Source organism: Petromyzon marinus, chromosome 9 (genome assembly GCF_048934315.1).
Source record: "Petromyzon marinus isolate PM22_M1 ecotype Great Lakes invasive population chromosome 9, UKy_Petmar_22M1.pri1.0, whole genome shotgun sequence".
In the NCBI taxonomy this organism is placed as follows: Eukaryota; Metazoa; Chordata; class Hyperoartia; order Petromyzontiformes; family Petromyzontidae; genus Petromyzon; species Petromyzon marinus.
The window spans coordinates 8,675,978-8,701,564 of NC_133675.1; the positions used below are offsets into that span (position 1 = coordinate 8,675,978).

The following is a 25,587-nucleotide window of genomic DNA, read 5'->3' on the forward strand; positions in this document are numbered from 1 at the left end:
CTTGGGCAGGGCATGTCACTTGAACTGCTTATAGCTGATGGGCAAGGCTTATGATGGAGAGCGGCAGCCTTGGGTTGGAATGCTTCTGCATCCACGTCCACTGACGAGATGGAGCAATGGAATCGGCTCTTATTCAATTGTTATGCGGATTATAACTTTTGAAGGATTGTGAAAATTTACTAAATCTTGGGGAGGCTTTCATCCAGCAGCGTATTGATCACGGCTAATTATGATGTTGGAATTTCCATTATTGAATAAAATAATAATAAAGGCTCATATGCAGGTACAGTCGAGGAAAAACCTTACGTAATGCAAAAAGAAACCTAACATTGTTACTGGACAGTGAGATGCTCTCCATGACAAAAATGTTGCTTAACACAATTCCCAAGCAAGCGTGTTTTTAGTTTTCCTAAGGTGGCTCCGACACTAGAAATCACGAGAACAATATGATTACCATAGATGGCGCTGAGCCATCCATTAAATCAGCGTTGTGTTTTTTCTTGTTTTGTTTTAAACATTAGTGCCTTGGCTGCGAGGTCACGGCTTTTTCCGACACTTTATTTGATAAAAGAAAAATGTGCAAGCCTACCTTCTTTATTTCATCACCTGAAAACGCTAAGGTGATGCCTCATTGAAATGCAATACCAAGGTCATAGCTTATTCTTTTTCCTCTCACGAAAAATGATTGGGGGGGGGTTGTGAAAAAGAAGCTTATGATCCTAATTAAACGATAACCCATGGATTATCCATAGGGGGCATCACTAAAATTAAGCCTCCCCCCCCCCCCGCCCCAGCGAGGTTTATTTCAATCGCTGGGCTAATTAGCACCCACTAGGCTGTCACTCTCATTACGAAATGTGACCAAATGACAATTCTTCCCAATTATCGAATCACGTCGTTAAAATAAACAGCTTACAGTCGTGCTCACCAGCTGTTCACATTCTGTGCTTAAAGGTTACACGATAAATAATTCCTTTTCAAGCAATGGGGGTAGACGACCTTCCATTCTCTGCGTGCTACCCCAGTCAGGAAGAGACCTTGGTTGTCCTCCTGGATACTGCTCGACCTTGGCATTGGTCAAGAAAACACCCACACCACAATGGCATTTGTGCATTTAGAGAAGGCGTTTAATATATTTATTATATATACGGCAAAATCATTGAAAACAGGATGAAAGGTTTAAATCACAGATTCGTCTGTTCGATGTGTCACAAGCCTAATAAAGCTTTTATATGCCGCACTCAATATTTCATATGGCATCCTGCACCCTCGGGGGGGGATTTTAAAACACAAGATCTTGTTTGTTTTTATTGGTTAAAGTTTGCATGTTTAATCGTGTGATGTATGTGGCTTCAGCTAAATTCTGGTGTACTGTATGAAGATAAGTTATGTTTGCATTAATTTCAGTTGTGTAATTGATATGTTTGCTTAGAGAAACATGTTTGATAATCTGTAAAACATCGAAGCAAAACGAATCTTTGGAGCACATTCAGTCGTGCTTGGTTCTTCATAAAGGAAGTATTCAGGGGACACGGTGGTTCGCATACTACACTATGAGCCCAGCGATCTGAGTTTTTTTTTTACCAGTTACGGCAAAAATCAGCGGAGAGTGATTTCTGAACCAGCGTTGGCTGCCGCTTCGCCAATCCGCACTGGGCAGCATGGTGAAGTCCGGTCAAACAATCTCTATGAACGATACGGTGAGGTTGGCCTTCATCCACCAGTGGATTGAGCATGGATGATGTTAATGATGACAATGATTCAGGCTCCTCTGCCTTACTTTAAGCAATGGTTTGTGGCTCCCAGCTGTCGAACAAATATTTAGAGACATCGAGCCAAGAACTACATTTCCCAAATACTGTAGTCATTTAAGCACGGAACTTGAGTCGACGAACATAGCGGCCAACACCGCAACTGCACAGTTAACCAGCCTGCGCTAAGCTGTCTCTTTACCACACTAGCTTACCGCATCAGCGTTGACTCAGGATTACAAAAACAGAACTAAGCACGCGCTTTCCCCCCTATGTATTTGAAAGTAAAATTTAGGACCTATAGGTCACACATCCATGCAGTCGGCATTTGTGACAAGATCTATTTAACTTCATTGGCAATGGGTTACAAGTTTGGGGTGCGTCTGAGTTTCCGGGGCATCTTATAGCCTGGAGGAAGGCATCCGCGTTCAACGTTAAATGATACCTAAAGACATGCGCGGTATGCAGGCTGTAACTATTAATGTTTGCATTTTTCTTTCATGTGAGCAACTTAAGATAATTGTATTTAATGTGCACGTGCAGAAATGCATACGCAGAATTACGCTCGAAGAGACAGGAAGAGGAGCAGATGTGTCGGTGAACAATTGCAAATCAGAGAGATCATGAAGTGAGCTTGCTAGGCAGGATGAGGGTCTCTAGAATGACAGCCAAAGAAGAGAATCCACGAAGAAGGAATGGCCACCGCAGACATGGCACTTTGAGAGTAGCTCATGTGCAGAAGTGAGATGGATTGTGGCGTTGCAGGACAGCGAGGGACGGCAAAGGCGTGGGAGACCTTCATCCAGCCGTAGATGAACAACTGCGAAAGACTTTGATGGTGATGATAATGATTGGTGATTCACAGTCACGACCCTGGATGTGAGTGCAATGTAATGCTGAAGATTTAGTTTGAGGTCTCATCGCACTCAGGCTTTGCATGATCTTCCCAGTTTGGTTGCTTTTTGTAGCCAGGCTTTCGAACCAGATGCCTGCATTGCCTCGTAGATTTTGCAACGTGATAAGGTACGCTCGTTTGTTTTAAGAATTTCCAAGTCTCATCAGAAAAGTGAAGGGTGCCCCATGCAGTGTGGGTGCAGCGTCGTTCCGCCTGGACCCTGGAGCAAGGAATGAGATGGGGGCCCACTTTCTTCATTGTCCCCTCTCCTTCGTAATTCCGCTCCAGGGCCTCTCTGGCCTGTGGGCTCCTCAGTGCAGTTGCGCCGGCCTGCACACTCGATGGCCACGCCGCTGACGCCGTGCGTGGTGATGTGAGTTTCTTCTCTCCGAACTGTAATGTGAAAACCGTAAGAAATATTTGTTTTTTAAATATAACAATCCTTGAACGTATGCTTCCCGAAAATTAAGCTCACGAAGGGAACTTTTTTAAAAAATATATAAATTGATTAACATGTTGTAGTCGCCGCTTTGGCTCACGTCATGGAATTTACAATGGCTCGCAATGAAAACAGCGCGAGATAGTTCAATAGAAGCGGAATGTCACAGATTGTGATATGATGCCATCTAGTGAGCAAAATGATGTGGAGGGCTGAACACAAGTTGGGTAGTGCCATTGTTCACAGTTCGCACACCCGCAATATAAACCCGGAGACTGCAGTTTGATTCCCTGCCACGGCTAACATCAGTGGTGATGTTTGAACCAATCCTGAGCACCCCCTTCAACAACCAGACATTACTAGCGTGGTGAAGTATGGTCAAACAACCCCTTTAACGACTGTCATCTTGCAGTGGATTGACAAAGAACTATATATTATTATGACAGTAGAATCTGTATATGAGCAACCTCTCCCCTTGCTAGCAAGACCAGGTGTGCGCATATCAGAAGTATTGTGGTTTTATCAACAGTTGCTATTTCCCCCCCCCCCCCCACCAGCGTAACGTGTGTATGCGTTGGTCATATCAGTAATGTGCTTATACTAGGTGAACTTATAACCAACTGCAACTGTATTATACAGGAACACCTGGTGGGGAAAAATATGTCCATGTTAAATGAATGCTCGCACGTAGATATCGTCATCATTAGATCTGGGAAGTTCAAATTCCAAGATCTGATGATGGCCAGATGTCCAACTTGCATCAAAACAGGGCTGTACATTAAAAGGGCTGTACATTATTATTTTTAATGACGGAAAATTGACACACGTATGAAAGTCGTGGCGGTTTTTTTTTCCAACAGATCCTGACTGCTTTTTTGTGTGCAAATGCAATGCGTGTTGACTAAAGTGGAAAGAGTTAGAAAACATACCGATGTTAAACAAGATTGGCATTAAATGATGTATGTGAAAGGTAAAATAGAGTGAATGCGCAGTCCTGGTTATTGCTGCTCGCGCTACTCCTGGCGGAAGGACCTCCACGAAAGGGAGCCCCATAGACCCACTCCAGTGGGTCTTTAGTCTACTCTACCACGCAGGCCGAATGTCTCGGAATAGGCGAGAATTTATCACACTTTACTCCAAGGCCTGCCAATAAATTAACTGTGGTGCAACCAGAGCCGTCCACATGGGGTGCCGGACGCCTTCAAACTAAACCGGCCGTATTACATTCGACGCCGTGACGTCGACGCGAGGGCCCCCCCCCCCAAAGCGTGGGGCCCAGGGCTTTCACTCAGATTTGCTGTGCCCGAGGGATGGCTCTGGGTGTACCCATGCACAATAAATATACTTCTGCAGGGACACAAGCCGGGAGGGGCCAGGGGGGCAAACTGGTGACTTTAGAAACCTGCCCAGTTTTTCAAATGCTGAGCTGGGAGAATAAACAGGCCTTCTTCCACTAGATCAGTGGTTCTTAACCTGGGTTCGATCGAACCCCAGGGGTTCGGTGAGTCGATCTCAGGGGTTCGGCAGAGCCCCCGCCACGGAGGTCCGGACACACTTGAATTATTGTGTAAATTTGTGATGACACACACGGCCCGCTTGGCCATCACTGGCTGCAGATGATCATGCTACACTGCTTGGCCAATCAGCGCTGCGGGGAATTTAGTGCGTACTCAGTAGTCAACGTGTGACTGTTGTTGTCGTACGTCGTGTGATTTCTTTAATATTTTATCCATACTAACTATGTCGGGCAAAAGAAGAAAGTGGTCGGACGAATATGTACAACATGGATTCTCATGTATCACGGAACGTGATGGGAGTGAGCGTCCTATCTGCATGATTTGCAACGCCAAGTTGAGCAACTCTAGTCTTGCACCGGCAAAACTAAAGGAACACTTCTTGAAGCTGCATGGAGACGGGGAATACAAGAACACAACACTTGCTGAATTCAGGGTGAAGAGAGCCAGATTCGATGAAAGGGCCACTCTGCCTGCTCTTGGATTTGTACCTGTTAACAAACCGATCCTGACAGCATCGTACGAAGTTGCATACCTGATCGCAAAGCAGGGCAAGCCACACACCATTGGTGAAACACTTGTGAAACCAGCTGCATTAAAGATGGCGAATCTGATACTCGGAACAGCGGCCGAAGGTAAATTATCCCAAATTCCCCTTTCAAATGACACCGTCAGTGACAGAATAGAAGACATGAGTAAAGACATCTTGGCTCAAGTAGTCGCGGATCTGATTTCAAGCCCGGCAAAATTCAGCCTTCAACTCGACGAAACCACAGACGTTTCTGATCTAAGCCAGCTTGCTGTTTTTGTACGCTATGTGAAAGACGACATGATAAAAGAAGAGTTTTTATTTTGTAAGCCTCTTACAACAACAACGAAGGCAGCCGATGTGAAGAAGCTTGTGGATGACTTCTTCAGAGACAACAATCTTTCATGGGATATGGTTTCTGCAGTTTGTACGGACGGAGCTCCAGTCATGCTGGGAAGAAAGTCTGGTTTTGGTGCGCTAGTAAAGGCCGATGCACCACACATCATTGTGACGCATTGTATTCTGCACAGGCATGCGATGGCAACAAAAACCTTACCTCCAAAAATGGCAGAAGTATTAAAAACTGTGGTGGAATGTGTGAACTATGTGCGAAAAAGTGCTCTGAGGCACCGCATCTTCAGTGAGCTGTGTAAAGAAATGGGCTCTAAATTTGAGGTACTTCTACTCCATTCTAATATTCGGTGGTTATCCCGGGGACAGGTGCTGAATCGTGTTTTTGCCATGCGTGTGGAATTAGCCCTGTTTTTGCAAGAGCACCAACACTGCCATGCAGATTGCTTCAAAAATCCTGAGTTCATTCTCATTTTAGCGTACATGGCTGATATATTCGCAGCTCTCAATCATCTCAATCAGCAGATGCAGGGTGGTGGAGTCAATATCATGGAAGCGGAAGAACACCTGAAGGCTTTTCAAAAAAAGCTACCGTTATGGAAACGACGAACAGAGAACAATAACTTCGCAAACTTCCCGCTTCTGGACGACTGTGCAAGTAAGATCGAAGATGTGTCTGGAATCGGAGATATTTCTGTATCCACGGAACTCAAGCAAACAATTGCCACGCACTTAGATGAGCTTGCAAAGTTTCTCGACGGATATTTCCCTACAAGAGAGTCATATCCAGCATGGGTGAGACAGCCGTTCACGTTTGCTGTTGAAACAGCAGATGTCAATGATTAATTCCTCGACGAAATCATTGAAATTCAGCAGAGCCAGGTTCAACAGCAACTCTTCAGAACAACAACGCTCTCAACGTTTTGGTGTCGACAAATGAACAAGTATCCAGTTATTGCTAAGAAAGCCCTGGATTTTTTTATACCATTTGTTACAACATATCTTTGTGAGCAATCCTTTTCCAGGATGCTGGACATAAAAACGAAGAAAAGGAACAGACTTTGCTGTGAAAATGACATGAGAGTGGCACTTGCCAAGGTGAAGCCACGCATATCTGAACTGATCTCTCAAAGGCAACAGCAGAAGTCACATTGATTTCCAGGTATGTAATTTGTTGTGAGTTTATGCATTGTGTTGGTTTTATTCTTTGAACAAGGTAATGTTCATGCACGGCTCATTTTGTGTACCAGTAAAAAACATATCTATGTCTTGAATTTGAAAAAAATCACATTTTATTTTTCACTAAAGAGGGGTTCGGTGAATGCGCATATGAAACTGGTGGGGTTCGGTACCTCCAACAAGGTTAAGAACCACTGCTCTAGATCAATGGTTCTTAACCTGGGAAGCATGCACCCTCTGGGGAAGCGAGATTCTCTTTCTGGGGATGCGAGACATGCCAGATTTTTTTGAGAAGGTAAATCTTCTAAAACACAAATTAAGCACGGGCACGTGAGTACAACTACTTTGTTTAATCAAACCGAAAGAACCAAAGAACAAACCCTCTATGTTTTTATTAACATTTACATTATTTTTACGATTGAGAACCAAAGGGGTGCAAGGCAGCGGTAAAGGATAAGAACCGCTGGCAAGTCAAGTGCACGATCGCAGCATCCCATATTTATGTAACGCACGAGAAACTACTAGAACTAACATATACACTGGCATTTGACAGGCTAAGTAGTTGGGTCATACAGAAGAAACACGTGTATACTGCCACCTGTCGTTGGTTGATAAAAAATACAGTTTTAAAATTTCATCGGCCATGATCAATTCACTGCAAGGATGAAGGCTGCCCCTATCCGTCGCCATTCCTCACGGTCCCGCAATGCAACAATTAACCCCGCACCTTGGCGTGAGCCCATCTCACACTTTTGAGATCTCTACTTTTCAATGCAAATGATATTCTGAATATTTTTCCTCAATATGAGTTTCGATTGAAAGCTTTCGTGACTGCAAGGATTCATCTTCTTTGGTTCTTTCGGTAAAGTCACGTAGAATGAGAATAAATTAATAAAATAACACAATAAAATTCTCACGAGGTTTCGGCCACAACGCAAGCGGCCGTCTTCAGGTGAAAGGAACAGACCTGTCGGGACGACAGAGCTTCTCATTCTACGTGACTTTACCGAAAGAACCAAAGAAGATGAATCAATATGAGCTTTTGAAAACTATGATTATCACTTTATACATCAGGCTACATCTTGAATGATTACGCTATCATTGTTAATGCACATCACGGCAAGTTTTGAGTCAATACTTCTGTTAAAAGTATCTTGACATATTTTGCCTCATGACTCGTTTCTGCTGCCATTGCATTCCTTCATTAAATAGTTGAGATGTTTCATTTGCACAATCACGGGTGAAAAGGTGAGATTAAAGATCGATACTGCTTGACAACTAGAGCGGGGATGGGACATTCAGCAAAATGAAGAAGCTTCGGATCGGACAGGAGGATGGAGAGAGTTTGAGCCAAGAACCTGACATTGCACAGAGGATGAGAGGGGAATTAAATGGTACGATTCCTCAAAATGTTCGGAACGTGGAAACTATTGAACTGGATAAATGGACATCGCTCCGCTCTATGTTTTGTGACAGGTTCACAGGGAGTGATGTTTCACAAAATAAAAAGCTATTCAATAATGTTTTTTGTTATTGTAGCGTCTTCGCACAGAACTAAACCATACGGACGGGCATCTGCCGTCATGAAAATGCGGGAGATATAATATTTATCATATTTATACCGACGGTGAAATTTGTTTTTTTCCATGTGACAGTCACTAGCGGTTTGTTCATGTCAATGTTAAAATGCAATAGACCGGATCTCACTCTCCCTCTCAGCAGTTGGTTGGTAATGTCCTTAGTGAGTGTGTTGGCGAATTTAAAGAGAGTGATGCTGTCAGGTTATTGATAAATACCAAAATATCATAGAAGTCCACACAAAGCAGCCGGCAAATGAAGTTCTCCAAGCAGTCAGAATCTAACGCGTGATGATGAAATTTTGCTAGAATAATAAAATGCTTGGATGTAATCATGTAATTCCACTATCGTAATCTTGCATTAAACACTTGACATCATCGGTGGCGGCAAGTACGCGTGCCCTCCGCCAGTAATACTACGTAGGGCCTCCGGGAGGCAGTGTCCGTTAAATTCCCGAGCAGACCGGGCAGCATGGAAAGGGCAGCGATGGTTCTCATCGAGTGAAAGTAATTTCATCGCCTGCTTAAGTGATATGCCTGCGCGCGGTTTCCATTTGTCATGAAGTTGGCAAGACGAACTGCGCCACAGCCGCGTCACGCCCGCTGCCGCTGTGCGGCAGTCAACGGTCACCAATTAAATTCGCAACGAAATTGCTGCGACAAGCAGCTGACATTAGACAACATCCAAGTCCATATTTGTCATAATTTTTGTTTACGTCTTACACTTTATTTGTTTACGTCTTACACTTTATTTGCTCACGTCTTACACTTTATTTTTTTACGTCTTACACTTAATTTTGTTTACGTCTTACACTTTAATTCTTTCACGGCAATGAAACTTTATTAAGGGCCACGACACATTCGTAAAATAATTTCACGATTAATAAAAGACACGTATTGATAAATAGGCACGCGTAATTCATGACGCTTTAATAGAGTCGTCGCATTGTCTCGGGTAATACCTACCGTTAGCGGTGATTAATTTTTAAAAGATAATTTAATTTGTGTCGAGACATTTTAATCGAGTGCTTGTTAACAGCACTTGCCTGCTCAAGCTAATGACCCAAACTGCACCCACCTTACTTTTACTCTCCCCACCCCACGTTCAATGTACGACTGATAACAGCTCAGCCCCCTCTTTCCCCCTGTAAGCGATCTCCTTCACTACTAATTGCCATAAATGCCGCCGTAATCTGCAGAGCGTCTTGGCGCATTACTCAGCTTGACAAATGGAGGATAATTATTTCTGTGCTGTAAAGGTGAATTAAGCCCCGGGGAGCGCCTGCCAGTTTGTGTAATGAGATTTCTCGGCCTTGCTAATCAGTGCCTTATTAGAGGTTAATTAGCAGTTAATTATTACAAACCACAAGCTGTCGCCACCTTTCTCCAGGCACGAGGGCAGCTTCATCAGAAACGCAGAGTCGGAACGTGCTAGAGCGTCGTGTTTTCCACCGGGGGGTGTGGTGGTGGCGGTGACATGTTGTTCGGCATGGATTCGTGCAACGATGACCAAGCCTCATTGTGCCACGGTGATAATGGTTGGCCACCCGATTCGACCCTCAACAGTACGGCGAGTTTTTCAAAGCCTTGCGCCTCTCGGCACGCAGCGGTGTGAATGAGTAGACCCGCAGCTTAGTCGATGAGGGTCGTTGTGGGATGGGGTCAAGTGTGGGTACTTCCACCTCGTCCAACGCGATTGACCAGCGTGGAAGATTAGGCCAAAATACAAAGGGACTCCCCGGAGCACGAGACAAACAATTGCGGGACTGTATCTTTACATGGCCCGGCCAAACCGGAAAATTGTTTCTGCACCCGGCACACCGCGTCCACGATACAGTACCTCTCGCTTCGGCTGTAGTTATGAGTACAATAGGAAAATAAGCCCCTTATGCAAGTATTAAATGAGCTGACAGTCCCACAAATCAAACGATGTTTAGAATATTTGTATTTGGTCACTTAAGAACAAAAAATGCATTTATGTGTTTTTATTATTGTTGATAATATTGAATTAAATGTATAAATAATAGAACAAAACACGAAACTGTATGGTACAAATACAATTAAAGCGTAAACAAGTCAATGTAGCTTTTCATTGGTTTAAAAGATCGAATTGCATATATCGCATTGTCAATAAGAGACGGTATTCATGGTTTCCTCATTGGCTTCATTCAATGTTTTATTCTATAAAATAACACACGTAAAGTATGTTTATGTAATTTGCAGTTTACGCGTTTACAATTAGTCACAGTGACTTTATTAAGTGCGTTTACACAAAGGAGCAGCCCTGCATCTGCTTGCTCACGCCACTGCTGGCAGAAGGGTCTCCCCTAGAGGAGGCTCTCTCCTCGAGGAGGTGTTTAGGGCGACTCTTCCTCACTGGCCAGGCGTCTTGGAGGAGGTGACAGTACCCACGCTTTACCCCACCCACATGTCCCCTGCCGACCGACTGTGATTTACACATTTTCACTGCTGGGTGAACAGAGGCTGGGAAGATTTAAGAAACTTGCAAAAACATTTTCAATTGCCACACCAAATTTGGTTTGGTGGTCTGATAATATTCTTAATGTTAGCGGGAATGCATTTTCGCTTTGATAGTAAAAAAAAAACCACGATCTACACGTCGTTGTCTACAGGATTTACCAACAAGGCATTTTCACAGTGTGATTCAATAAGACATGCTACATTAATAACATTTCCGTACATTCTTTTCACCCTACTTCGTACATCGACTCATAGTGAATCACGGCCACAGTCATGGAACAGGCCAGCTACAAATAAGGATGAAGTGCTATTTGAAAACTGACCTTTGTCGTGATGAATATAATTACGTTGTGTCAAAGAAAATCTGCCCATGATGATTGCTGCTGGCTATTAGAGTAACTGTATCATACCCTCCCCGTACCCCCTCCCATCCCGTCCCACAATTCATTGAATTGTCACAATTCAGGGTGGTGAATATTGCGGCCTCTAGTGGCTGGAGCGGATCACATGAATCCATGACGTGCAAAAACTTATACGAATTGAACAAAATTCGATTCTTACACGCACCGTTTGATGCGTTATCGTGAAAATTAAGAATCGATGTTGATTGATGGAATCAATATCGATGCGTCATTACACCCTTAATGGTCATGTGTGGCAAGTGTTGCGGCTATCGAGTGTGCAGGATGTGCAACTGGACGGGTGGCCCAGGGACTGGAGGTGTCCAGACGTTGGGTTACGCAGAGGTGGGACATTTGACAAGGAGAGGGGTCCCATTTCATCTCCTGCGCGAGGACCAATGTCGGCAAAGCTACGCAACTGTCTGTGACACGTGGACTGAAAACATATTAGCTGAAAACGAAAATAAAAGCATCGTTAATAGAACAAATAATAATGTGAGACATCGTAGTCACGATTAAGAAGGAAAAGTAAGAGACATTGCCACTATAAGGTATAAGAGTGATAGATAAGACCAGTGGGGAAATGGCAGGGGAGAGAGGAAACATGCGTCACCGATGATATTGGAGATGGAGCAACGATGTTGGGATGTGCAGAAGTGAGATGGATTGGCTCTACTGACGACTGTAAGAGCTAGTTCAACTGTGGAAAGGCCTTTGCCAAGCAGTGGATTGAGAATGGAGTCCTTACAATGGCAAATATTGTCAAATAGTCTTTTCTGCCTAACGCTATTTTCATGATAAATGTCTGTAGTTTTATTCCCTGATACGGGGGAAAAAAAACTTGATTGCTTAGATTAATGGACTTTTTCAGGCGTGTAATATTAATACGTAGAAATGAAAATGCCAGCACATTTAAATAATGCCAGAATTCTATTTAACTATACTATAATTCAATATACTAATTATAAAATGGCCATATATTTTATCCCAATTTCCTCTTCCCGATGCGTTTTGTTCCCACCTCCTGACAGAATAGTGTTAATTATTAAATTGGTGCACTCATTTGTCTTAATACCTTCATTAAGGCTTTGTACGAAGTGTCCGATGGCAGGTAACATTTTTGCCTAAAATATTAAATGAAATTCCTCATTCTGAAATGTATTACTTTTTAATTGACAAATGGGAATTTAAAGGTTAAGAAGAAATACTTAATGTTCCGCGGCTTTAAAATTCTGATTGCGCCGCATGGCTATATCACGGGGTGGTTAGGGTTTCAAGTCACATTAGAAGCTTACTCGGCACGTGACAAGATCACACGGTGGAACACACGAAACCACGTGCACTTACCTTGACGCTCTCCACCGCGGTAAGTTGTGGAAGTACTGCATATGCACTACATTTGTTTTAATCGTGCCATTTACGGATGTGCAATTTGCGATTTTATGTACACCCATCCAGCCTTCGAGGTTGATTTGTAATTGCAACTTTTCTGCATTAAAAGCACACGTCAGTGAGATTAACAGCCTTTTCACAGGCCATTAGCCATGGGAGCCAGAGACAGTCTCCTGTGTCTGGGACCCCAGGCATGTCTTATCTGTTTTTCGGGGTACAATATCTCTCGGGCTCTTTCAGAGAGGAGACCTCGGAGATCCAGACCCAATTGAATAAATCACAGACTGTGACAAGTCTACTTAAAGCCACCATCTGTAACTTTCACGCATTCAAGTGGCCCCTTGAATAATGGCAACTGCTTTGCGTTGATCTTTACCCAGAGCGATACCTGCAGAGGTAAACCCGATGCCGAATCGCACGGCAATCAGTCATCGCAGGAGCAGATTGGAAAAATCCCAGCGAAGAGCGTTGTCGTCACAATGAGAAGGGGGCCGTTCAAATGATATCTTTTTATCTTTTCCTTTCCCGATTCTTCTTGAAAATGAATGGATTCCGTCGACAGTAAATCGGAAGTGAATGATAATTTGCCGTTTTCCCCCCACTGATGCTCGATATGTTATACATTTACACGTGTGCAATTATATATATAAAAAAAGCTTGACATTGAGGTTTGGTGATGACATTTTTAACACGTTATATAATTTAATATTCCAGGTTTTAACAAATGAAAACGCGTTGTCTATCGGCACCCACCCATGAACCTGAAAAAAATGCAATATTATCACCTCTCTGATAGGCCTCTGCTCAGTGTAACCAGACTGCTATGTTAAACACGTGAAAGATGATCATCATAATAATTCTGAGAACGCCACCTGACGCCTTTTGTCGTGTTCCGCTGCTTTAGAAAATATCTTTCTTTGAGAAAAAGCTGACATCTCCTTGCAAGCTGTTTGTTGTTGCTGACGGACATTAAGACAGAGTTCGGAACGTGCATCTGTCAGGACAAACGTTGCTGAATGATTCATGCTTCCTTCTCTGCTCAGAGGGGTCCTTGATGGCCTCCAAAGTGCTGATGAATGGGCACCTGCCCTCCCCTGTCACATTAGGCGAGATGAATTGGAGGCGGTATGAGGAATGCACCAAGGTGTCCCGCGCATTTATCTCTGGGCGCTCCCGAGTTCTGGTCTTGCTCAAGTCTTGAAAACCATCGGGTTTGAAATGGTATACCTGGCCTTCAGGGCTGTTCTGGCATTATCATCGCAATGCTGACATTAACTGCCCCAGTTACTCAAAAGCCCATGAAGCTAACTTGTGGGGTTGGAAGGAGGTTTAGTGTGTAAGGCTAGAAGAGGCATTGGAGAGTGGATGAGCTGAGAGGGCGGTGGTGGGGGCAGAGGGTGGGGGGGCTGTGTGTGTGATAGAGAGGGAGGGGGGGGGCAAAGGGAGAAAGGAGGGGGCGTGGGAGACTTATTTGCCTAATTTGTTTCAAAAGGGGACCGTGTCGCACCAGGGCATTCATAATGCATGAAATTAAAAGGTTTAAATGTAACCCAATGAAATAAATGAGGCCTGTGACTTTCATTCTGCACGCCTTAAAGCTCCGTAAAGGATAATGGAGCCTGCAGGCAGCGCAGCTTTGAGAATGCTTCACTCGAATTATTCATTCATTGGAGCGACAAGAAAAAGGCAAACTGTGATATTTGCAGCAAATTAACGCCGGTGTAAGATTTGACATTTCTAAATGAAAAGTTCGGATGAAAGAGAACACTCATTTTATTTTTAGAATGTTTTTTTCTTTCTCCCCCCCCCCCTCTCTCTCCGTCACTTTATTGCACGCTTCTGAGCGAGCCGACGATTTTCGCAAGAAGATTTGGTCCAATTGGTTCTATTACACGCGAGGATACAATTTCTGAGTTGCTATCAAAAGGATTTAAGAACATGGGCTTTTGGTGTTTGGCCCCATACAGAGCTGCTTGCTCCACGCATTGTTTCTGTACACTGAACATCCCACTTAACTGGAGTCCAGCATAAAATATTTACGTGTCTCTGTGCTGAATAATTTATTGCTTGGGACTTGGCGTTTCAGTCACAAATTGCACACAAGATGCAGGTGCAAAATGTTGGACGAAAAAAAATAGTTTAACATCGCAAATATATGAAAAATCTTCTCACGCTCGTAAAAAAGTCAATTGTATGATTATTTATATTCTTACGCAACACTCTTAATCTGATGTATCAAAGTAACTGTGCTGTGTATGTATTCTTGAACTATCCCCCTTTTTGCTGCGTTTATCACACTATGGCTCTTAGATGGTGTTTTGGATAATGTAAATAGAGTCAATCGTATACACAAAATAAGGAGTAGGATAAAACCATATGGGGATTATTAGCTTAACACTCCGCGTAACTGCTATAGAGAGCTTGTGGCATTTCTATTCCATATGGGTCAGTTTGAGTGCAAGCCAGGATTAATGGATTCAGTTTACCCCTTATTAGGGATTTTATGCGATTATAACAGAGCTCTCTCTCTTTCTCTTCTCTTGCATTGTTTTACAGATTTCTCTTGCTTTCTTGAATAGAGGGTACATTATGGGATATGACGAATATTGTGGGTATTTCACATTTTCTCTCACCATTGTTGTGTTTAGAGTTGAGGTTGTTAGAACTTAGGGGATTTCACCCAGTGTTGGCCCAAGCATTACAGGACGACTGACCGGCATGGTGAAGTATGGTCAAAGAACCCCCACGACTCACATGGCATGTTTAGTTTGTTGTCCGTACACCGCAGAGTTGGCTGCGTACGATGCCAAAGAAGTTCAACATACATATACACAGACACACATCCAACAACGGATTGTACGCAAATAGTGTCGTAGCTATTGAGTGTGTAGGCGGTGCAATTGCACCGATCGCCTGCGGAACGGAGAGGCCCAGGCACCGGGAAACCAAGAGAGGGAGAAATTGGAGAGCGAGGTCCCCCGTTTAATTCCTTCTGCGAGGGCCCATGGCAACCACACTGCGTCACTGCATATGAGATATTGCATGATATAATTATAGGTTATCATGATAAATTATATGATTTATACGTTATAGGGTATGATGTGCATTCGTCATTATGATAATTATATACGCGGGGTGTAACAACACATTGATTAATCGATTAATGTAAAAAATAATATATAAGCTCACAATTGTATATAAGTGTTTAATTTAGGAAGAATTAATGGGGTTTTCCCCATTAGCTTATGTTTAGACAATGGAATAATGTGACCCCTTCCAGCCACGATAGGCCATTACGGTTACACCCTCCAAAAATAATGTATTTCTTAATTTGAATCTCGAATCATATTGTTCCACCCCTAAACTATGTACCGTTATATGGCAGACACTTCTTTTACCTCTTAGAACGGAGGACAATAAATTATTGTGGAGGTCCTTGCGCTTAAAACTCAACTTTAAAAGTTGCATGCGATATCCATTGCGTGGGAATAAAACAATCGATTATGAACCAGGAATTTTGACACGCACTGGATTGCGTCAAATGTTAACCTGCATTCCTTGTATCAATGTAAGCTGGGGAACAGAAAGAAAACACATTCCATAAGTAATAAGTAATGTTGTCATTGATTTAAACAATGGGGGAGGGGGGGGGAGTTGTTGCTCTGTGGCAAAGCCAATGAAACTGTCTGAAAAAAAACCAAGTTAGTTCAGATTGTAATGTGAAGCACGTATCCAGTAAAGTTCACACGTCCCAACCACAAACTAGTTACTTTGTTTTAAATAATGTGAACACAGGTGTACATACATTGCAGACTTCGATACGGCGTTGACTGCTGTCCCCTTTTGTCTTGAGGGATCAATTTGCGTGCTCCAGACTCCTCCCACATGCTAAACACTCATTTACATGAAATTGGCCAAGCATCTCAATGCAGGACAATCTCAAAAAACCTATCTTGATCCACTTTTATAGGCTTTCCTCGGATAATAAAGGGCATTATTATTATAAGTGCATGTGTAGTGTTCACAAAACGTTGTTTAAATTAATAAATAATAGAGCTGTAATGATGTGTATTGAGTCAATTAATTGACTACAAATTAAAATAAAATTTCGTGGACAATTTATTTGGAGCCCTTTAAAGATGGTGGCCACTCCAATATCCTGCCTTATGAAGGCAGGTAACCCGCTGCACATGCAACACCCAGTGTGATGTGCCGGAACATGCCGTGATGTCACCAAGCTCCGCCCATCACCTCCTGTCCAGCAGCACACGTAGATACAGGTGATACTTTTTTTCCAACAAATTTTTATGTTAACCCATTAGTCGATTTATGAAACTCATTATCGTTCAAACAATCGGACACATAAATAATAGGTTAGGCCACCTCAAATAAATAAGTGCGAGTGTAAATATAAAGTAATTTTAGAGACACGATACTGCTCAGTCATAGGACACGTAAGGGCTGATGAAAGAACGGCTTGCAGAGGTCATAGAAAGCGCAGAATTGATGGTGAGGTTGGCCTTTCTAGATTTATGGAAGCTCTTTCTTTTTCCAATTCTTTTCTTCCCCCCGATGGAACAACAAGGAAATCGACACGTGTGCTGGTGATTTATTTTATTACATTGCTAGATTCCAAAACACTCCTTCTAAAATTCTTCATTGATTTATATATGTGTATATGCGTAGCAGTTAACGTGAATGTGGAGTCGCTTGAATTGAAAAGACCGTAAAATCGAATTAGCAAAAAATCAAACAAGAAATTTGTACAAGAGCATATGGTCGGGTGTTTTGTTCGCCATTCTCGTGAGCGTTTATATTTTAAGCCAAATTCTTGTTTGTTGGAACGAGGTCAAGTTAAGCCATCTGGTCTTTACGCTTTATTAAAAAAATATATATTCTCTTAATACTGCATTGTTTATTACATTTAACCAGGTCAGGATCATTTTAACGCACAATTTAAACGTGCTATTCAGAGCGATGAAGCTATTTTATGAGGAGAAAAACATATATTAGAGGCAAAAGAAATAAGTAAAAAAAAATGTTGTTTGGTCTTTTGAAATGCGTATTCTGGAGAATTGTGAACATGTTATTGGTACAAAACATTAACAACCGTGCACTTGTCCTTATTTTGTAGCCAGAATGTTGAAACCGGGCCAGAGTTTGCTTTTTTAAACATATGCCATAAGATAATACCGCTCTGGAAAGCCAATAGGCCGGTGGACTGAAAAATATTTTATTTAACGGACGTCTACTTATATAATTTTATTTTGTAGCTAATGGCCAGTGCCATCTTATGAGATCATTTACCGTTTATAGTCAATGATGTCTCGTCTAAAGGTAGCCATAGCATTAACATACTTACGTTACACGTGCCCTTCCTCTGGAGGCACTTAAAGCAAACACAATTACGCTCAGCTCTTACTGTCGACAGCAGCCACATTTCATCATCTACCGCACTTTACATTGTGTGTATTTTTTATTATTGGACATATCCATATAAGACACGTTTATTTTTAAATCCACTGCTGGATGAGGACCTCCTCAGACCATGCGGGTCATGAGGGTTATTTAACCATACTTCACCACGCTGGTTAGTGGCGGTGGAGGAAATACACAACAATAACATTTGCTGAACTGTCCTCTGCTGCCCACAACGCCTGTATCACCTGTTGTTTGTGCTTGCTGGTCACCCATCCAAGTGCTATCCAGGCACACTCTGGCTTAGCTTCCCAGAAATGACAGGAACGGCTGTATTCAAGGTTATTTCAACATATTATTATTATTACTATCGACATTCCTTTTTTTATCAGCTTGCTTCTGTTGAAACTTTTCTCTGCCTACGACCGAATCAAAAGGAATGTGACTGATCCCATCAGATCTCAGAAGCTAAGCAGGTTTGACCCTGGATTAGGGCTTGAATTGGTCACAAGCACGCACAGAAAACGGGCGCTCAAGGCATTGTGGGCAGCAGAGTTCTAGGCAACTGCAGGGATACACGGTGGACGATGCAGCAAAATGCATCATTGCACTGTACTTCAATGCCCCTACATCTATGCTCCCTGCCTTCACCAACCCCCACAGCTTGCGTGGCATGGGCCGGCCCTCGTGCCGATCGTGGATTGCCAAAATGGTTGTAGATGTGCGTGCACGGTTTTGTTATAGTCGAGAGGGAAGACGTTTGTTTGTTCTTCAAAGCGTTTGGACGACGTTGCGCGGTTCTGCCAGTAAAGGAGCTCACTCACCTCATACGACTTGCGAACACAAATGCCCTTTGGTGTCTCGGTGCACGCGAATCAAGCTCCACTGCGTTGCCTTTCAAGTGCCCCGCTTGTCGGCGGTAGTCTCTGAAAAAATAGAATGTTGGGCTTTTTCCGAACAAATAAAAATGGGACCTTTGTTCTGAGAGGCAGCCAGATTTATCGCTACCCGTCTGTCAGGAAGGCCCTTAAATTCAGGTCAAACAAACCGACGTCTGTTGACAGCTCAACAGGAAGTGAAGGCAGCAGACAAAAGCGGAGTTTGTAGAGTAAGACAGAGCAGGTGAGCCACTGGGGATAATCCACCCTGAAGAATGAGCAATATGATAAAACACACAAAAAATATTTCCGTGCTCTAAATGTTTATCCTCAGTAAAATTAAATAGCGTTGATTAATCACTCTTCAAGCGACGATTTACTTGGGTCGGTTTCATCCAAAGTATTTCGGGTTTGGGTCTGAAACTCACAGTCACCTGATGGGTTTGCATTGACCTCAGCATTGACCTCGGTGTGTCTTTTTTCTCAAATGAGCATTGAGACAGTGCTGGTCTCCTGTTAATAGCTTTGAGCCAGCGGTGGCGTTCCACATTCCTATGGTGGGGGTGAGTCTATCCATAGGGCAACCACTGTTGACTTCATCACAAAGTGATTCCTATAGTCAGGGGCGGAGCCAGGGGGGGGTGGTGACAGGGGTGACATTCTGCATATAAGTGTACGACACTCGGTCTGGCGGACTCCGTGCAACTGCATTGTCAGAATGTGTCGCCAACCGATGACGTCTAGTTCAACAGCCTGACTCTCTCTTAATCATTCTTGAAATTAAAATTTGATGAATGTCACCCTGGCCTGAAATCCTGGCTCTGCCCCTGCCTATAGTATTGACCCTAGGGCGATGGTGGCCTAAGTCAACTTCCAACTAGGATTTGAACTCGAGTTTTTTCTATTCCAAGCCACTCGCTATAATTGGTTTAGATTTTAAGTTGCTTCATTTCCCAAATGTAACACGTATTCTGTTTATTTCTGGCTATTCGTTGGAAGTGTCTTTTGGGCATCAGATGAATGCTGGTTGGGCTAGCTTGCTTTGTCTGGTGGGAACGATTAAATTGCACACCGCTTTTTCTCGTGTAATCAGCCTGTTCCGAGTGAGTAGTTTAAGTCCCTAAAGTTGCTTAACCAACCCAGCAAGCTTAATCAGGCCGACCTCTGCATGAGCATGATCAACCAGGCATTGCTAAACAACCTGGTAGCCCCAAGGATGCAAAACACCCAGCGATGTAAAAACAGGGCTCTGCTAGCAAGGTGCATTGGTCCTGACAACGACTGCTCAGATAAAACACGTTGTTTCTCACAAAATGTAAGGTTAGACACAGACCTGGGGTCAATTATTATTGTAATGGTGTTATTGGAAATGAGTATAAAAAAAAATCACAATGTAAATTGGATTTGCATTTGAGCAAACAAAAACTGCTGTAGATCTAATTATAACTCATCCAAGGTCTGCTGAGACTTAATGGCAGAACAGGGGCAGGCGGTCAATCTGTTAGCAACGCGCCCTGAGCTCCACCCACAGCATGGCCCTGCAGAGATTTCCACGGTTCTCTGCATTAAGTGCTTCCCTATAAAGCATATTGACATGACCAGCCACTGTGAAATTATCACATGCATTTCTATGGCTGGGGGGAGCCGGGTTCATAGCACAGTGGTAAATGCAATACGCTACAAATCTGGCGATCTGAGTTCGATTCCAATCAAGAGCTGACATCAGTGGCGAGTGACATCTGAACCAGTCCTGGGCCTGCTCACTTCACCGACCAGCATTGACAAGTCGTGGTGAAGTATGGTGAAAACAACACCCCCCCCCCCACCCCACCATGAATATGACATGAGGTGGCCTTTATCCAGCAGTGGATTATCACAGGGCAGTACATTTTTGTTTTTCAAACTCGTTTCTTGTTATTAAACAAGAGCTCGGTACAAAACTCGAGCGACGGGGAGATGGGGGGGGGGTAGAGATATTCCGCAGACGACGATCCCGAGGCCTGGTGCCCTCGAGGCAGGGGGAAGTGAAGGTGGTTGGGCTCACTGCTCTGCTCACGTAGGGGCAACGTTCGGGAATGTGGTATTTTTAGGGGAGGGGAAGACGAGGGAGGGAGGGGGGGGGCACATTATAATTATATATGTAATACATATATATATATATATCTTTGTGATAAAATGCATTTGAAAATGTTGCATTGCAATACAGTAATATATTTGAACACAGGCAAGCACATGTTTACTTATAAGTCTTGATCAAAAGAGAAGTATACTTAACAGTGTATTTATTTTATAGCAATTGCATGATTAAGTAGCTGAACGAGTATTACATCTATCATTTAACCACTGCAATGCAATTCACAAACCCAATAATCTCTTTAGGACCATTGTTTGTGGCCCAGCCACCCAGTTTGACCGGATTTGTGTTAAGTGGCCATGAAAATAATTATGACTAAGCCTCACCAGGAATTTAACCAACGTCACTTAACCTTTCTAATAATATGGGCTCATGAGACTACCCTCCAACTGAACTTTGCTACAAACATTCCAGACATGTCAGCGGTGAGCACTTCTGATCGTATTGTATCAGAGGAAAGCGAATGGAGGAACAACGCTGCGGTATTGCCTTGCCCTTCTGGACAGGTCCAATATCAGAATCAAAATCTTTTGTTTATCCTGGAGAAATCCGATGAGCTATTAAGCTCTTTTTTTACAGATGTCCAGTAAGGGCAGGTTAGAATGCTACAACAACAGTACAAAAAACATCGGAGTGCAAAGTTTAAGAAGAGTGTGCAAATCACTAAAATAAATAAAAACTAAACTATTGTTATTTTATCAGGTAAAGTCCACCGAGCTATTAGTTTCTTTCAGTAGCGACCTGTCCACAAATTATAGCTCAACGAAGTGGGTTATCATGTGGAAATGTATAGCAGCCAAATCATCTATAGGCATGTTTCTAAATGTGGAGGGAAAAACCGGAGGGCGCGGAGAAAAAAATCTCCACGCGATATGAATAATCTCTAAAACTCAACCACGACGAGCACTCAGGGAATATCCAACGTGCCACACATTAACAAAATGGGGAAACTCTAAAAGGCAGGGAGGGAGTGCGTCACTGAGCAATGATCCACAGCAGTGTGCGATTTGTTCTCATGATAATGATACAGATTTCTCTGCTGATTGTAAAAATGCAATGTTTCATCTCATTAAGGTTTTCCTGGTCAATTGTTTGCAATACAAATATAAATTGGCATTGCTGTCCCATGCCCTTGCAAAAGGAGGTACTTTCTAAATACATAAAAATAAATAAAACACCAAAAGCATCTAGAAATTTGGAACCACTATGATGAGATTGTTTGAAGGAAGTATTCATATACAAAGCAGAATAGAAGTCGGACAAGGATATTCACTCTTACCAAGACTATTCACAGATCCTTCACAAGATATTTACTATTTTTTTTGGATTGTAGAAATAGAAGACAAATGGTGAAAGGACGAAGCATTCCAGATATTTTCATAATTTTTCTAATAATCAATGGAAGTGAACTTGAACAATATATATGCATCATCATATTGCACCTCTAAAAGAAATAATTAAGATTGAGTAAAATCATGATGTGGATGTCATCGTGGAAGATTCTGGGTAATAATTAATAGACAAAAGTGTTTCTTCGTGATTAATATAAAAATGAATACACTTAAGTGCATCAACCTGTGGGTCTATTGGCATTGATCGTTTTGTAAGGAAAGTGGACTTGGGCAGAACATGTCACTGGAAGGGATGATGAGATGATGGACGAGACTGGTGATGGAATGATTGCCAAGATAGAGAATGCGCCAATGGGGACGTCTAGCCAAGATGGAGCAAAGGGATCAGTTCTTGTGAAAGAGCAAGACGGATTATATCATCAGGGGACCATTTTAAATAGTTACAGCCTGGGGAGGCTTTCAACCAGCAGTGGACTGACCATGGCTGACGATGATGATATCACATGGATTTCCCTTTCCAATTATTAGCCACGTAATAAAATCTGATTTGAAATACACTGATGAAAAAAAATGTAATGAGGAACAACACGCCTTTTAAAAATTGTCTATAAACATGTAATATTGATTATGTGAACATTATTTATTATGTATCCATCTGCTATAACTTTCAAACACTAGAATTAAATGTGCAATAACGCTTTTAAAATGCATACCATGTTTTATGACGGAACGAAATTCTACGAGAGAATAAATACGAAAAGAGAGTGATAAAACTGACTTGAAAATTTACAGACACATTAGCCTCTAATCGCATGAGTATAAATCCTTAACAAATATCTTAGAGAGCAGAATAACGAATAATTTAGAGGCCATCCAACAGCGGGAGCACGCTGGAGTTTAAAAAAGGTTTCTCTACCGTAGACCACATACATAAAATCAAAGAGATTCTGGAAAATGAAATTGAATATCAAGTAGCATTTTGCCGAGCCAATTTAGACGATGAAAAAAGGAATTTCACACTGTGGAAAGTTATGCAGACATTATAAAAGCCAGTCAGTTTAACACGTAGGTTTCGTGACCAATACCATCCATAACATATTTTTTTTGGGTTAGATCGCGTTGTAAACATGCATTATTATGGATTATAAAAACTTATGACAAAACCCGAGGCCAAAAAAAAACTATTTAAAAAAATGCAAAATGGGAACAGCTTTGCTGAGATTAATGGAAGAAAGTAACAACTTTAGATAATACTCTTAATCTATAATCTTTTTTTAATTTAATCTTGTTGGCAGCCTTACAAGTACGAATGTGGGTCTGAGTGTGTGGTAGAGGCTCACGCACTGCGCTACGAATCCAGCGACCTGAGCTCGATTCCTACTCACGGCGAACACCAGTGACGATTATCGGAACCAGTCCTGGGCTTCTCCTAGGTCAACTGAGCCTTGAATGAGTACCTGGTGCGGTGTGTAAACATCGGCACTTGGGAGACAAAGGCGACCGAGAGCGTTGCTGGCCACCGGCCCCCTCGTGTGCGCTATGCCGCCCTTAGTAGGAGCTCGCGAACAGCACTTGCCCAAACTAGTCTGTTGGGATCTTCGTCTTTTGTGTGTGCGCGCACGTACAGTGTGTGTACTCGTGTGTGAAAATTCAGGCTGTGCGGGGGTCTTGTAATCACCGAGTTAGGATCAGTGCCCAATCCGCACTCAGCCAGCTTGATCACGATGCCTGACCTACTTATGCATTTACATTATCGCAGCAATCATAATCAGCGTAACAGGAACGGCGTGTATTGAATTATAGCATTCGAGGTGGCCACATGTGGTAGCTCCAGTGATTAATTTCAGCCTGATAGATCTGGGTCGACGACCCTAGAAAATATATCTGCACCCGGTACACCACATCTAATATACCTATTGTTTTGGCTGTGGCGACTCGCGATGTAGTTTTGCGGAGTAAATCAAGGGTCTAATTTCAGCCGTGTCTGTTTGATTTGGCGACCTGGAAATTATTTCAAAACCCGACACACCACATCTAGGATACTTCAAGCGATGCCTGTAGCGACTACTCGCGTGCCTTCCTCAAGTCGACTAGCGACCTGGAAAATATTCCATGAGAAATGAAGCCCTGGGTGGCTCACTAAAGCGTCTTTCACTCGGAGATCACAAGGCGCGGTAAAAAAAAAACAGGCACACACACAGGCTCACACCAATAAAATTCAACCACAAAACAAAGGATTCAAGAAATAGAAAAAGTCCTAACAAGAAGTGGTATTTGAAGGCGTGATTTTAATAAAATGAGGGGAGAGTCAGCAGAGAGTGGAAGTGAATTCCACAGCCAGTGGGCTACACGAGGAGAGGCCCGGTCACCCATCATCGTACAGAGACGTGACCTCAGCACACACAACAGGCCAGACTCAGAAGATCGTACTACTCTTGTTGAAACATATGGGCGAAGGAGGTCCTGTGTATATATATGAGGGAGCAGCCATTACTGCAGTGGCCCTCAGATTAAGGTGGGTTCACAAGTGTGTAGAGCTGATGGAATAAGCCTGGCTGTCAGTCACAATATACAAGTACATAGCAATTCCATTAACTGGTCACACAGGTTACAACAACAACAAAGTAGATACCTCATTATTCTATCGAAATAAACTCACCATTGATGATTGCCGTTAGCGAAGAGTAGTGTTGAAGTGGCAGTGATGACGGTGTTCTTCATAATAAAGGTTTTTGGGTTAGATCGCGTTATTTATAAATGTGTCGTAACCCTCCACCACCCGACACGGCCAATCAGCATCAAAGTGTCACGTTGACAAAAGACAAATAATTCACTACTTTAGCCCACCGGTGTGTTGAAGAGTGAATCCACAACATTTACAGTTTGAGTACGACATTTCGCTGGTAATTACATCCAGCATCATCGGGCAATTCGCCAGTGTTCTTCATTGCAAGGCCCACGGCCCACTGGCGGCCACTGGCGGCCACTGGCGGCCGCTGGTGGCCTTGTGTGCGACCCCTGACGTGTGACCCCCGACAACACGCAACATGTGAAAACACCCCCATCATGCCGTCAAAACCAATGGCTTCAAATGTGTGGCGGGCCTCACACTGATGTATTATCGGTGAAGTGCCCCCCCCCCACCCTCTTAAAATGTGTGAAGAACACTGAGTTAGGACATACATTTATTCTAGAACATGTAAGCAGAATCGCGATGCTTTGGTTGGTCCCTAGAAATGTGTTGTTCAACTTGATCGCAAGCAATGCTGAATCATTTCGCATTCACGAGGAAAAAA

The 25,587-nt window shown here is 42.9% G+C and overlaps 1 long non-coding RNA gene across 1 annotated transcript; it reads right to left on the minus strand.

Moving 5' to 3' along the window:
* Positions 1–788: 788 nt before the first annotated feature.
* LOC142924150 (uncharacterized) lies at positions 789–25,342 on the minus strand. The gene is made up of 3 exons (XR_012941310.1): positions 23,749–25,342; positions 18,752–18,853; positions 789–3,039 (listed from the first exon to the last, which is right to left on the minus strand). It is a non-coding gene; the product is annotated as an uncharacterized LOC142924150 (long non-coding RNA).
* Positions 25,343–25,587: the final 245 nt, after the last annotated feature.